The sequence below is a fragment of the Topomyia yanbarensis genome, chromosome 2 (assembly GCF_030247195.1).
Source record: "Topomyia yanbarensis strain Yona2022 chromosome 2, ASM3024719v1, whole genome shotgun sequence".
In the NCBI taxonomy this organism is placed as follows: domain Eukaryota; kingdom Metazoa; phylum Arthropoda; class Insecta; order Diptera; family Culicidae; genus Topomyia; species Topomyia yanbarensis.
The window spans coordinates 432377638-432390406 of NC_080671.1; the positions used below are offsets into that span (position 1 = coordinate 432377638).

General features: G+C 41.1%; 1 protein-coding gene across 1 annotated transcript in view; it reads right to left on the minus strand.

Annotated features, from left to right (window-relative positions):
* Positions 1-11541, minus strand: part of LOC131685477 (interference hedgehog-like) — a 291909-nt gene extending 280368 nt beyond the window's left edge. Inside the window, exon 1 of the mRNA XM_058969211.1 lies at positions 11524-11541. The gene's annotated coding sequence lies outside the window, so the exon portion shown is untranslated. The remainder of the gene's footprint in view (positions 1-11523) is intronic.
* Positions 11542-12769: the final 1228 nt, after the last annotated feature.

Genomic DNA, 12769 nt, shown 5'->3' on the forward strand with positions numbered 1-12769 from the left:
TTACATACCCGTTAGCACTCGCGACATACAAGCGTAGTATGTTATTCTGACGGGTAGCCCTTCCGAGAACCTAGCTCTACAGCTCCAGTAGGACAACTCTAAAAAAAAACAGTTCGTTTTTTACCCTCGGTCTAGTTATTTTGCCAGTGAATCATTAGGCGCAGCGTTCCCGGGAGCACAATTGACCACTTGGTACTAACAAGAAACTATTAGATTTTGTGATTGATCTGCCGGCTTTGGTATTGCTTCTGCGCGCTGCTGTGAAGCGCTGACGGCTGTTCGGAAGTCTCGCTGTCTGTCTCCGGCTGGGTCGGTGCACCGTCGGGAACTGATTTGAAGCTAAGTTAAGTTTTATCTTTCAGAGCATATTTATGGTTGCTTCCCGTTTGCTCGGGCGCTGAACCCGTACTATGACGGTTTCAAGGGTTCCCTCACTGGATGGTCAAACGGAGGTCGAGACAGGCTCGACTCCTTAGACTTCCCCCCGACTTAAATGTTTCCCAGATCTCTCTGGTCTTCTTCCGGTCCAAAAATAAATCGCTGAATCTTTACGCTGATTTCTAAAAATCTGACAGAACGGTTCTCGGCTGCGACCGAAATATCAAACGTCCGCCCGGACAAGCTAAGAGTATTGTTTGCAAACTCGAAGCAGGCAAACGATATTGCCTGCTGCAAGCACTTTACACGGGACATTAATGAGTATATTCCAGCGATAAGGGTAGAGATTGAAGGCGTCGTCAACGATGAGAGTTTCACATTCGATGATCTGCCGCTGGACGGGGTTGGCTGCTTTAGAGACCGATTACTTCAGACGGTGAAAATACTTGTTTGCAGGCGTATCAGTATTAGTCGCGGGGATGGTTCGAAACCATACCCCTAATCAAACTCTTATCGGGTGCCTTTCGCTGGGTCCGCTTTTCTAATTCACATCATCTTGCATATACCAGTCCGTCTATTTGTACAGCGGGTCATGAACTGTCTTAATTGCCAAAAATTGGGTCGCACAGCCCCTTGAAAAACGCGGCGAGAACCATGAAGATGATTCATGCAGTAGGAAACCTGAAAAGTACCCTTACTATGGGGAAAATCTACATGATTTCTCGACATGTCTCGCGTACAAACTACGCGGGGATAAACTTGAAGGATCGTTCTAGGCGATCTTTTTCAGAAAGGCTAAAGAAACGGTAAGCTACCATCCTCAACGAACCTCTTTGCTCTCGTATCTTCTGACGAGGACCACTCTGATGATCCATAACAAGAAACATCTGCTAGAGTGCCTAGAAATAATAGAAAGAGAACAATTTCTTCTCCTAAACTTCCTTGTACTGACCAGAAGGTAACGGGGCTCCTAACATAACATAATTTGGAATACTACAAACAACTCGTGGTCTAGAAAAATTAAGATCCGGTAAAGAATTCTCAACACTTACCGGAATACCCAAAACCCCAAAAGACCCTTCATTGCAGTCCGAGATTGATCTCAGTGCTGGAATTATTAAAATCTCTGACGTCGTGGACTGGATAACACAAAATTTGAATATTACTGGTCCTCTTAAAAGTCTGTTGTTAGCTTTCATACCACTGCTTTACAGTGGAATTGCAGAAATATCATCCAAAAGATCGATTCCTTCAAAGTTTTAATACATAATTTGAGATATGATGCATTCGCATAAAGTGAAACATGATAAACTTCCCATATAAATCTCAGTTCCCACAATTTAAATATTATTCACCTGGATCGAGGAACCCCATACGGATGAGTGTTTTTTTGGGAATCAAAAAGTGCTATTTGTTCTTCAGAATCAACCTTCCCTTGAGAACAGGCATTGAAGCAGTCATTTATCAAGCAAAAGCCAAAGGCAAAGGCCTTTCCATCTATATTTCTCCTAACACCGCAGTTGGGCTTAGACGGTTACATAACATCATACAATCTCTGCCCGCGCCGCGACTTGTTTTAGGAGACTTTGATACTCACGGTACGACCGGGGGTTGCCTTTATGATGACAACCTATCCTACTTATTTGCGATAACTTCAATTCGACAATTTTGAATCCGGATAAAGCTATGCGGATTCCTCCTGCACCAGCACACAATAGATTTATCAGGAATCAGAATATATTGGCGTAAATGGCACGTTCCCCGTATGTAGTCGGGGATTTGTGCCTTGCCGTGTGTTTTCATCATTTCCTGAGCGGAAGGAAAGGACAAGGAGATGTGGGGAAGTAGAATTGGAAGGGTGGGAAAAATAACAGCACAAAAACAAAAATAAACAACAGGTACGTTAAACTCACAAGTAGTTCAACTTGCCTGCGAATAAGCCTAAAGCTCTTTACCACATTGGATAAAAAACTTTAGTATGTCTCTGAGTTTCAGTCGTCCAAACATGGTCTATATTACGACGGCCGAAGACTCGAAATCGCAATTGCGCTACCGCTGGACAGTTGCATATCAGATGATATGAGGTTCCGTAGTCGGATTCACAAAGATCACATGAAAAAGACTCAGCGCGCTGAATAGTTGCCTTGTGATAATTGAGTTTGCAGTGGCCGGTTAAAGCCCTGGTCAGCATGCCGAAGTGGAGCTTCGAAGAATGTAGATTTTTCGAAACCACTGGGCATGGTTATTCTAGAAACGCCTTTGTTTGGCGACACGTTTGTAGATTTCTCCAATAATTGCGGTGCTCGGACGAAGCCCAGGACCGTATTTTTTCCCTTATCCAACTTGTCGAAATTGGCAGCGCGGGCTCAGGACCAACGAAATCAATCGCTGAACCTGCCCTGGCCAATTCGTCAGCCCATTCATTTCCAGTAATACCGCAATGTCCGGGCACCCAGACAAGGTAGATAGTGTTGACAATGCTTAGTTCTTCGATTTGGGTTGGGCACGCAATCACTAGCTTGGACCGGGATTTGTCTGAGCTAAGGGCCTTGATTGCGGCCTGACTATCGGAGCAGATGTTTATAACACTGCCGGACAAACTCAGTTGAAGGGCCGATTGCACCCCGCACATAATCGCAAAGATTTCTGCTTGGAATACAGTACCATCTACCAATCATAATTACTGTTGCCAATTGTTCAGGACCACCGAAGACAGTCATTGTTTCGTATGACCTCACACAAAATATTGAATGGAAGAGCTAGGCGTTCACGATATCTAACCAAATCAATTCCACGAAAGAGCTTTTTCCGGATTAATGGTATAAGTATGGGTTTTTGATTGGCTTGATTCTCGACAGCGCGAATCAAACCCAGACTAAACGCATACCAGACGCGAGCTCACGCATACGGTCTCCAAACCCATGGTGGGACAAAGAGCGTTTGGATGTGTACGCAGAGAAGGCCGCCGCGTATAGGACCTTCCGGGATGACAGGTTATCTGCTAGCTATAGACAGTACGCGTCGTTATACACGTGAATGAAGAAATTGATAAAACCAAGAAACGTAGTTACTGGCGCCGGCTCGTTGACGGACTAACGAGAGAAATATCGATGAGAACTCTTTGAAGTGCAGCCGAAATAGTACTAATAGTACTACTAGAACGTGGAATATTAAAACCACTGGATATTCGATTTCGCCTAGAAGGTTTGTCCGTATTCATCCCCGGAACAGATGATTCACTTGCTCTCTTATCATATTACAATAAAGCCCCAGGGTCAGACGGAATTAAATTCAACTTGTTGAAGAATCTACAAGACTCTGCCAAGAGACGCTTGTTGAATTTATTTAGTAAGTTTCTTGAGGGTAGCATTGCCCCTCATAACTGATGGCAAGTGAAGGTCTTCGCCATCCAAAACCAGGAAACCGTGATTCAACTTTTTCGACACATACATGAAAGACGATATTCGTGGAATCCCGGATCACATACGTCCGCAAGTGATCCCATACATCTTTCATAGTAAATTTCGAGAAGTCGACCGCCAAAAGATGTTTTACGACGACGGGTCGAGTATCGATGGCTCCACTGTCTTTGGTATATTCAATCAAAACCTTACCGCCTCTTTCAAACTCAATGATCCCAGATTCAGTTTACGTCGCAGAATTTGCTGCTATTCAGCATAGGGTAACCAACCTAATTTGGACCCCTGCATATTTTGGACCCTGGTAATGTATTTGCCTCATACATTGCCAAGTTTCTCTGCATTTGTTTGGTTTGATGCAGCAATTACATTCCTTGGGTTGTCTATTAAGTTTCAATATCATTAGTTCATCTCTAATTGTTTAAAATTAAACGGAATCCACAGTTTTCAAAAATATCACCGAAAACGTTTCATGTTTCAACGATAGCCAATAGGGACCGGTTTGTCTGATTTGGTATTATGCATGTTACGTGTTTGAAAAGGTTTCTTCGTAATGTTTTATCTAAAAAATCTTAAATAAATGGTGTCCACGATATGTCATAAAAAATTGATATCGACTCATTTTGGACACCCCTCGATTTTCTTTCTTGACAGCTATTTGTTTATCGAGCTAGAATAATCAAAAAGTGAAAAATTTTGTAATGGTAGGTCGCCTGTTCTTTTTGGTTAAATTATTTAAAAATGTTCAAACCAATGGATGTCGAAAATCAAACGATTGAGGAACATTTCATTGAAGACCATAATATGACCAAAGAGGAGACTTCTGAAATCCATGTTGAAAAACATTTATAGTTTGAATTTGTTGAATTCGACGAGCTATATGTTGACAAATCTAAGAGACATATCACAGCTAAATAATGTTAATAAGAGTGTGCTAGCTGAATTCCTAGAATCGCCTGAAACACTCACACGAACAGGAACATCAGCGACGTAGTCCTGCTGTTTTAACATTGCGCCGAACAGTTGAATACCACAAGGCGAAAACTGAAGAAAAAAGGAAAGTAAAGGAATAGAAACATAGAAAAACTGAGCTTAGAAAGAATGACAAGAAACCACCTCGTAAACAAAAGAATTAAAAATTAATCTTTAGTACAAGAAGATTCCTGACGAACTTTGAACCTTGATTTATCATCCACTTGAGGATGTTACTGCTACAGATGAATTGTTACACGAAATATATTATTGTTAACTCTATTGCATAACATTAAATGCTGCTTTGTTAAGTCTGCAGTAACCTAATTGTACCGAAAGTTTTTCTATTTCACAAAATGATAGAACTAAAAAAATACTTCATGCAGTCAGCCTTCCATATAAAGATTAATGTACCATTTTTGATTGGTAGTCTTTCATGCATTAAATATACTGCAAAGAGAACGAGTCAGTAGGTCAGTTTAAATAGTAGATAAAACTTCACTGTTTAAAAATATATTCAGTCACATTCAGTGTGCCCAAAATATGCTTGGAACACTGTCCAAATTAGTGTGGAAGGATTCAAAATGTAAAAAATTCATGCTGTGAAGACATATCATTTTCGAGTTTATGTCAATGTATAAAACATCCATTGGCAGTTTCCTTTCAAGAACAGTAATTTTGGAGCAGACTCGTGCATGTATTGCATTAAAAAAACATAGGCAAGCAAACATTGTTTGACGTTCAGGTAATTTCACTTCCTCTAGGGGTCCAAAATTGGTTGGTTACCCTATAAGTCACCAAATGTTCGAGATAATTCAAATATCCTTAAAGGCACGCACATTTGCTTTGACCTTTTAATAAGATTTAGCGCCAAGGAAAGATCGATTTGTGTAGACACTTTCAATTACACTTTCACAGAAGTATTTTGAAATTTCTTTTGCTTTTTTTATTTATGGCGGCTGAAAAACTTTTTAATAGGACGGAGTGTAATACAAATCGACATAGATTTTTCATTAGGGCTTAAACCGCAAATGTAAACAAACTGCGTTTTCCCTATTACGACATTATGCAACAAAAATACTACAAGATTGAGGTGAAAATTAGTTAAAATGGTTTTTAGTTCGATGTATAATTAAAGAAAACAAAACGGCGAAACATGCATTTTCTTCGAGATTTCGACTTAGGCCCTTCTTCTCATATGGAATATAAAGGCCAAACTTACATTTTTAGACAGAAGCGGGCGTACGGTTATTATTCACAAATAAAAGAATAAACGGCGATTCTGTTATATAAATGATAAGCAATATCTACTATGATCATGTCTACTCGATAGTTGTTGCACATAAACATTCGAATATTTCGATATTTTCGAAGATTTCGAAGATAATTCGAAGAAAAGATGCATGCGCCCTTTCATTTACATTGGGTTTCTATGCGCCCATTTGCTGAGCCCCATTAAAAAGTATACTGTCAAGCTCGCCCATTTACTCAGCCCTACCCAGCAAGACAGAGTCAGTTTAGCCCATTTACCGCGCCCTTCTGAAAATTATGTACATGGTTTAGCCCTTCCGCAAATGGTGGTTGCTGAAGGGCGAAATCACGACTGGGATGCAAATTGGGCGTAAGCATTTTTTTAGTTTCTACCCACTAAAAGCACATAGGAATTAAATTCTTTGTTATATTGTCATAAGGTTTAACGAAAAATGCTGCCGGAAAAACACGGTCATAAAGTAATCTATACCTACAATAAAAACTACATTTAGAAAACCTTCGCCGAATATTGAAACTGATTTTTCTCCATTTGAGTACATTGCGACTTAGGCCCTAATGAAAGATCTGTGTCGAAATATAACATTTTCTGTACCAGTCTATGGTCTCATAGTGAAAGATACCCAATCCGGCTTAGAAAGTATCGACCCTTCGTGAGACCTTCAGAAGCGCAGAAGTCAGAAGCTAAATTTTATATCGTAGACATATACAAAACAAACCAAAATTCGAAATTGTCAAGAAATGTTTAAAATGGCAAGCAATCTGCAGTTGTGGCAACAAAGTCTGATTTTCATCACAACAGTGGCTTTGAATGTCTAAATTCAACACCTTCAAAATGACTTACTGTGTGGTATTGTGGTATTGAGAAAATGAAGTCCATTTTGTGCCAGCGTAGTCCGACAAATACTTGTAGCTAGAAATCTAAAGTTAGATTAAAGAACTGCTATCAATTCGATACCCTTATTATTATTTGCACATGGGAAAACCTTGCGTCGTACTGTGATATGGTCCACTAAGAGGTTGATAACATTCTATTATCTTTCTCCGGACAAAACGAGGCTAGAGACCGTGTGGCATCCGGTGGGTTGAAGTTTCTTCACCAAAAATTGATCCACTGGGTCCCGTAAGAGACGACTTGAAACAGGTCGAGAACTGAATGGCTGGCAGTACTAAAATATGCCAGTCGTGCACGGAGTGTCGTGGGTCTTTTACTACGTTAAGCGAATCTCTAACACAGTGCACGTTTGTTTCTTCGCAAATCGTGGGATTCAAATGATGGTCATGTCCCTAATACCTGTTTCGGGGTTCGCCATAGGCGATTATAAATCAACGTGTTTGGTATTTTCTAGTTGCTGTACAATAAGTGCTGATGATGAAATAATGTAGTGCTGTGATCGAGCATGGTTAGAGTAGCACAAATTAATCTTCAGCATAAACATACAGCAACTATGAATCTATACCGCCTTGCGAAGAAAGGAAAAGCTTCCATAGCTTTAGTGCAAGAACCGTATTTCCATAAAGAAAAATTTTATCTTGAAAAACTACTTAACCCCGTCTTCGTGGCTTTCAACAAAAATATCACGACAAATCCACGTGAAATGCCTCGTGCATGTACACTTGCGAATAGTCTTATATCCGACCTTCAGAACTAGCGATATCTGTGCTGTCGCAGTTAATATGACTATTGAGAAAATAAACAGGAAATACGTCTATTGTTCGGCATAATTACTGCATTATGAATCATGCCCTTTTATTCTATCATACCGTGGCAGAAATAAGTTTCCACTCATAATCGGTAATAATGCAAATGCCCACCACATAATTTGAGGCAGCTCAAATATCTATTCGAGAGGCACCGAATTGAATCTTAATATAGGGAATGTAGCAAATCGCCCAAAATTTGCACGATCTGGCAAAGAAGAGTTGTTAGATGTAAAACTCTGCTCTGACGGTATTACACATGAGTTGGCAAACTGGCTCGTACCTAACGAGCTCGAACCGTCGTTATCTGATCATTAGTACATCGTTGATACGTGCAGATCATTTCCACTCTGTTTCGGATTTACGGTGAATTGAAAATTGAGTCACTTCCTCTAACATCAGCTATGAATAATTATGGTTGCAAGAAGCGTTCTGCTTCTAATCACTTAAAAATGGCTAAAGATTTTGATAAAAATAAAAAAAGCATTATCGCAGTGATGCTCCCTCGAACAATGTTTCGGCTCATTGAATGAATCTTAGGTAGAACCGGTGCTGGGAATCTGTTGTCGGCTGCGTGTGTCCCCAGGCTAATTCTTGCGATACTCTCGTCGTCGACTGCTTCGCTAATTAGGGGTTCGTCATAATACACTAATCGATCATCTCACAATCGTTTCTTCACATGTCGGCTTGTAGCACATAGTTTTTGCATAAGATATTCACCTTCTTGAAGAATTTTCGTAACTCAGTACAGATGCTCCATCGCCTCGTTACCCCGATCTTTCTGTAGGCGATTTTTTCGTCGGAACCGAGTATTCCGCGCTTTTCTATATAGTTTATCATTCTCTCTCTCGTACGGTGCATCCTCGCCCGTGCTTCATTCCTCTCCTCAACTAATTGCTGGCACTCGCTGTCAAACCATTCATTTTCTCCATTCTAAGCTTTCGTACCTAGTACGACCTAGGCAGTGCTACCTATGTCGGTTCGTATTTTGTTCCAGCCATTCCTGAAAGTAGCCACGCCTAGCTGCTCTTTTGTTCGTAGCGCTATTTCTAGCTACTACGCATGTTACTTGGCATCACAATAGTCTCATAACTGCTCACTGGTGAACCTCGACGTCCGTGCTGGACCTGTATTGTCCACCGTCGGCAATGTTGAGCGCATGGAGCCATTTGGAGGGAGGGCGATGCTTCCGACTACCATTCCTCGGAAGGCTACGAAGTTCACACTTCGCTGGCCGTTGTTATTCCTCAATGTGACTCCGGTGCGATCATCGGTGTATAAATGCCTTCCGACCTACCTGGGCGTTTATGTCGCCGATGACGAGCTTAACACTCCACCGCGGGTAGCTGTCATAGACCCGCTCCAGCTGCGCAGAAAGTGCATATTTCTCGTCCCCGGGTCTCGCTTTCTGAGGACAGTGCACATTGATAATGCTAGAATTCAAGAAATGATCTTTAATCCGCACTACACACATCCTTTCGCTGATCACATGCCACTTGATCACGCATTGGCGCATCTTGCTCAGCTCGTTTGTTGTGCCATCGCTTGATGCTCGCTTTTCCACACCTTCTGTCCCACCGAGCAAAGCTCCTACAATGCTACGGCTTCGAAATTACAAGTTTTCAGATCACGCTTTCTTTCTGATAGTTCGTAGCGTTATGTTTTCTTAACCACTTGTTGGGCTTGATCTAATCTCCTGTCTCGAAGTTCGCCACCCCACAAAACTGACACCAGTGATAGATAATTAGTTCTTCTAACGGTAGGTCTATAGCGCCCATCTCATCTCGCTACTCTTATAGAAAGTGGTAGTACCCAGTTGATAACGGCCTACAGATTAAATGTTATCAATAGACGCGCCAGCTTTTTTGAAAAATCTGCGATTTTCGTCAAGAACGCCCGCCAAACCATACTTCTGGCTACGCCACTTGATAATTTCAGTGAAACAGGAATTTAAATTTCTGGTCCAAAAACAGAATATTAATTATTTCCTGATGTAAAGGACACATAGCAACAGCACTGGAATAGGTAGAACAACTTCCATAGTGAATATTTTTAGGCACGTTTCTATAAGTGAGGTTACTGAAAAAATGCCCCAAACCTCCAATTCAGCTCTTCATTAACACGAGAAAGTAAAACCAAATAGTTCCAAGGTACCGAATTGCCACAGCAATTAGGAGTAAATATAGAAATTCACATGCCATACGTCCTCAAAAAAATTTCGGACTTTAGTGGGTTAAACTAAAAATCTATGAATCTGACCTCACGCAAAAGTGGCCACTTTTTCTGGCTACCCGGAATGTCACGAGATACAGTTCTGTTTATCTTGTGAAACGTGTGCAGTCTTAGCGTGCATAAATTTAACCCTACCACTTTGAAGTAGAAAACTCCCCGAAGGATCCAGGAAAACCACACAGACTTCCTCTTTATTTCAGGAAATGGATTTGTTAAATTCTTGGCGGTCGTTGACACCTATACCCGATTATTGCAATTAGTATAGGAATGCGCCATAACGATGCAAAAAGCATAAAAAATCTACAGTAGAAAGCAACTCACATGACGAAAAAAACACCAGAAAGCAACATGACACCAGTAACTACAAATTCTGTGAAGTCATTCACTGAAAGATCCCTCTCCGTACACAAAATCCTAATTACTTTGAACAGATTTAACGTATTCACTGCTCAAAATTCACGATTTCGTTCTCCAGCCGTATCAAATAAACGAAATGAGAAAGCATCTAGTAATTTCGAAACAACATTTCAAAGTCTGTTCGAAGATATCTTGAACAATTTATGTATAAATTAGTCATTGGAGGGGCACTCATCAGAATCCTACACGAACTTTGCGACGTGACTAAGCTAGGGCCGCAAAGACGCTAGCTGCAAAAAAAGCTTAGTCCTGTCAGTAAGTGCCGAATTCTGATGAGGAACACGAAACGCCTTTTCAATAACTGATTTAGTCAAAGGTTTTGTGTCCTTTACGCGCAAATGTGGTTCACGATAATTTTCTCCTAAGTGAAGAAAAAAGTAGGCTTTACCTAAATTGTCTCCACTAAGGAGAAATATAACATAGTGAATGATTGACAAGAAACCAACCTTTTTGACTTGATCATTCGTCATTAGAAATTACCATTTTGTAGTTGATCTTATTACTGATCTATTACTATTAATTTAGAAAGTTCCATGGACTAAAACGGACCTGATAGACAAGAAAAACTCCCAAACTGAGTGTTAATTACATGGCATGGAATCATATGGATCTGCCTTAAATAAATTGAAATATTTTAGGTATGTAATCAGGATCACCTATAAATTGTGTAAAATTGATCGAGCTTTCCTTGTGCAATTTCCTCCATTTATCCAAATCAGACAATATTGTTTGTATGACTTGATAATGTGGGAAATTTCATTGTATAAACATAAACTTTAACGAGTTGTCCACTAACTAATTTTATCCTTTTCATTCTTAGTAACACCCGCTTCTACTCGAGACATCATATTCAAAGAGCAAACGAAGTTTTGGAAATAGTTTGTATTAAATCGAAAACCACTGATCAATCGAACAGTGCAACCCGCTCCGGATACCACTGACTGAACAAATTTGCTTCACCAGGAGATCATTCCTTGACCTTCCATTTGCTTCCAATCATGACCAAGAGACGCGAGCACTCGGTGGAACAGCCCACCAGTACCGGACAGACGGGCAAAATTCCAATCTTTTCAAGCTCTCAAGAAGCACCCAACCAACCATCTACCTTTTCTACACTATTCTTTAGGAAACTTACTTTTATGCTGCTGCTGGTGGCTCGATGAAGCTATTGTTATTATTGTTTCTTCGTCCAGCGATCGACGTTTCTCAGGCCGGCCGAGCGAACGAACGAAAACAACGGAGAATGTTTTCCAGTTTTGGTGCTGTTTCTTCTGTTTTGCTTTCGACCGTCTGGGCTCTGACGATGTGTTTGTTATTTTCTTTTCTCAACGTCACTCATACTCACCGCCTTTGGCGGCTCGATGTACTCGTTTTGCCCTTTTCTATGAGGAACAGTTTTTTTTGTTATATTCTAACTAAACTTGAGCCTTCCGTCGGCGGCAGGCAGATCACACTGACGGTGTGACACAGTATGCGTGGGTCACCAGGTTGGATTGTGTTAGTGTGCACACCTTCCGTAGAGACGATCGTGCTGCATCGAAAGCTTTTCTTCCGATGATCAAATCAAACCAATCACGCACTTTAACTACTTTTCATAAACAAATCACTCACGAATACTCACTAAATCACTTTACCTAGCGGCTTCCCTCTGATTTTATTATGTGATTTCAAGCGAAAAGAAAAATATACATTCTTCGCGCTTGTGTAAATTTAGTGCCGCAATCGGGAGATGAGAAGAAAAATCACTGAAACAGCACTTTGCTTCCTTCTTGTGCACTTTATTCGTCTCACTTCAATCACGTACACAGCGATCACGCACGCCAACACCAGCACACCGACTGCATGCAGACTCTTTCGGATTTCCTATCTGTGCGGCTTTCTTCGGATGCCCTTCTCGCAGGAAGAGAGAGAAATGATCTTCTCCCCCTTTCGCGTGTGTGTTCACTTGTCGCCTGCACTGCTTCGCGCTCCGGCGGGTGCTAGCTCCGCAGATCCGTGCCTACTTCGCCCACACCATCAATGGGTGCTGCTGCGCGCGAGGCTTGTTAAAAATACCACCCAAACGCGAGCAAGCGGTGACGGTGTGAGCATTGAGTTGAGTTGCGAGGATTGCCCACTTATTTTTGGCAGAAAACAAATGAAGAGAAAATCACAATATTTTTTGTCAAGTACTTGGACTCCTGCACACCGTTCGTTTCTTTCACCTATTTGACAAGCGGGTGTCAGCTTTCGAAACTGGTCAATGGTCAATGATTCACAGCACAGAACGTTGAGTGAGCTGACGATTTATGCTCTATTTTCCTAGTCACTTTAAAGTTATGATTACCGTTTGACCAAGGCCTGCTATGATCAGAGAGATATATTTCATTGGGTTAAATTGA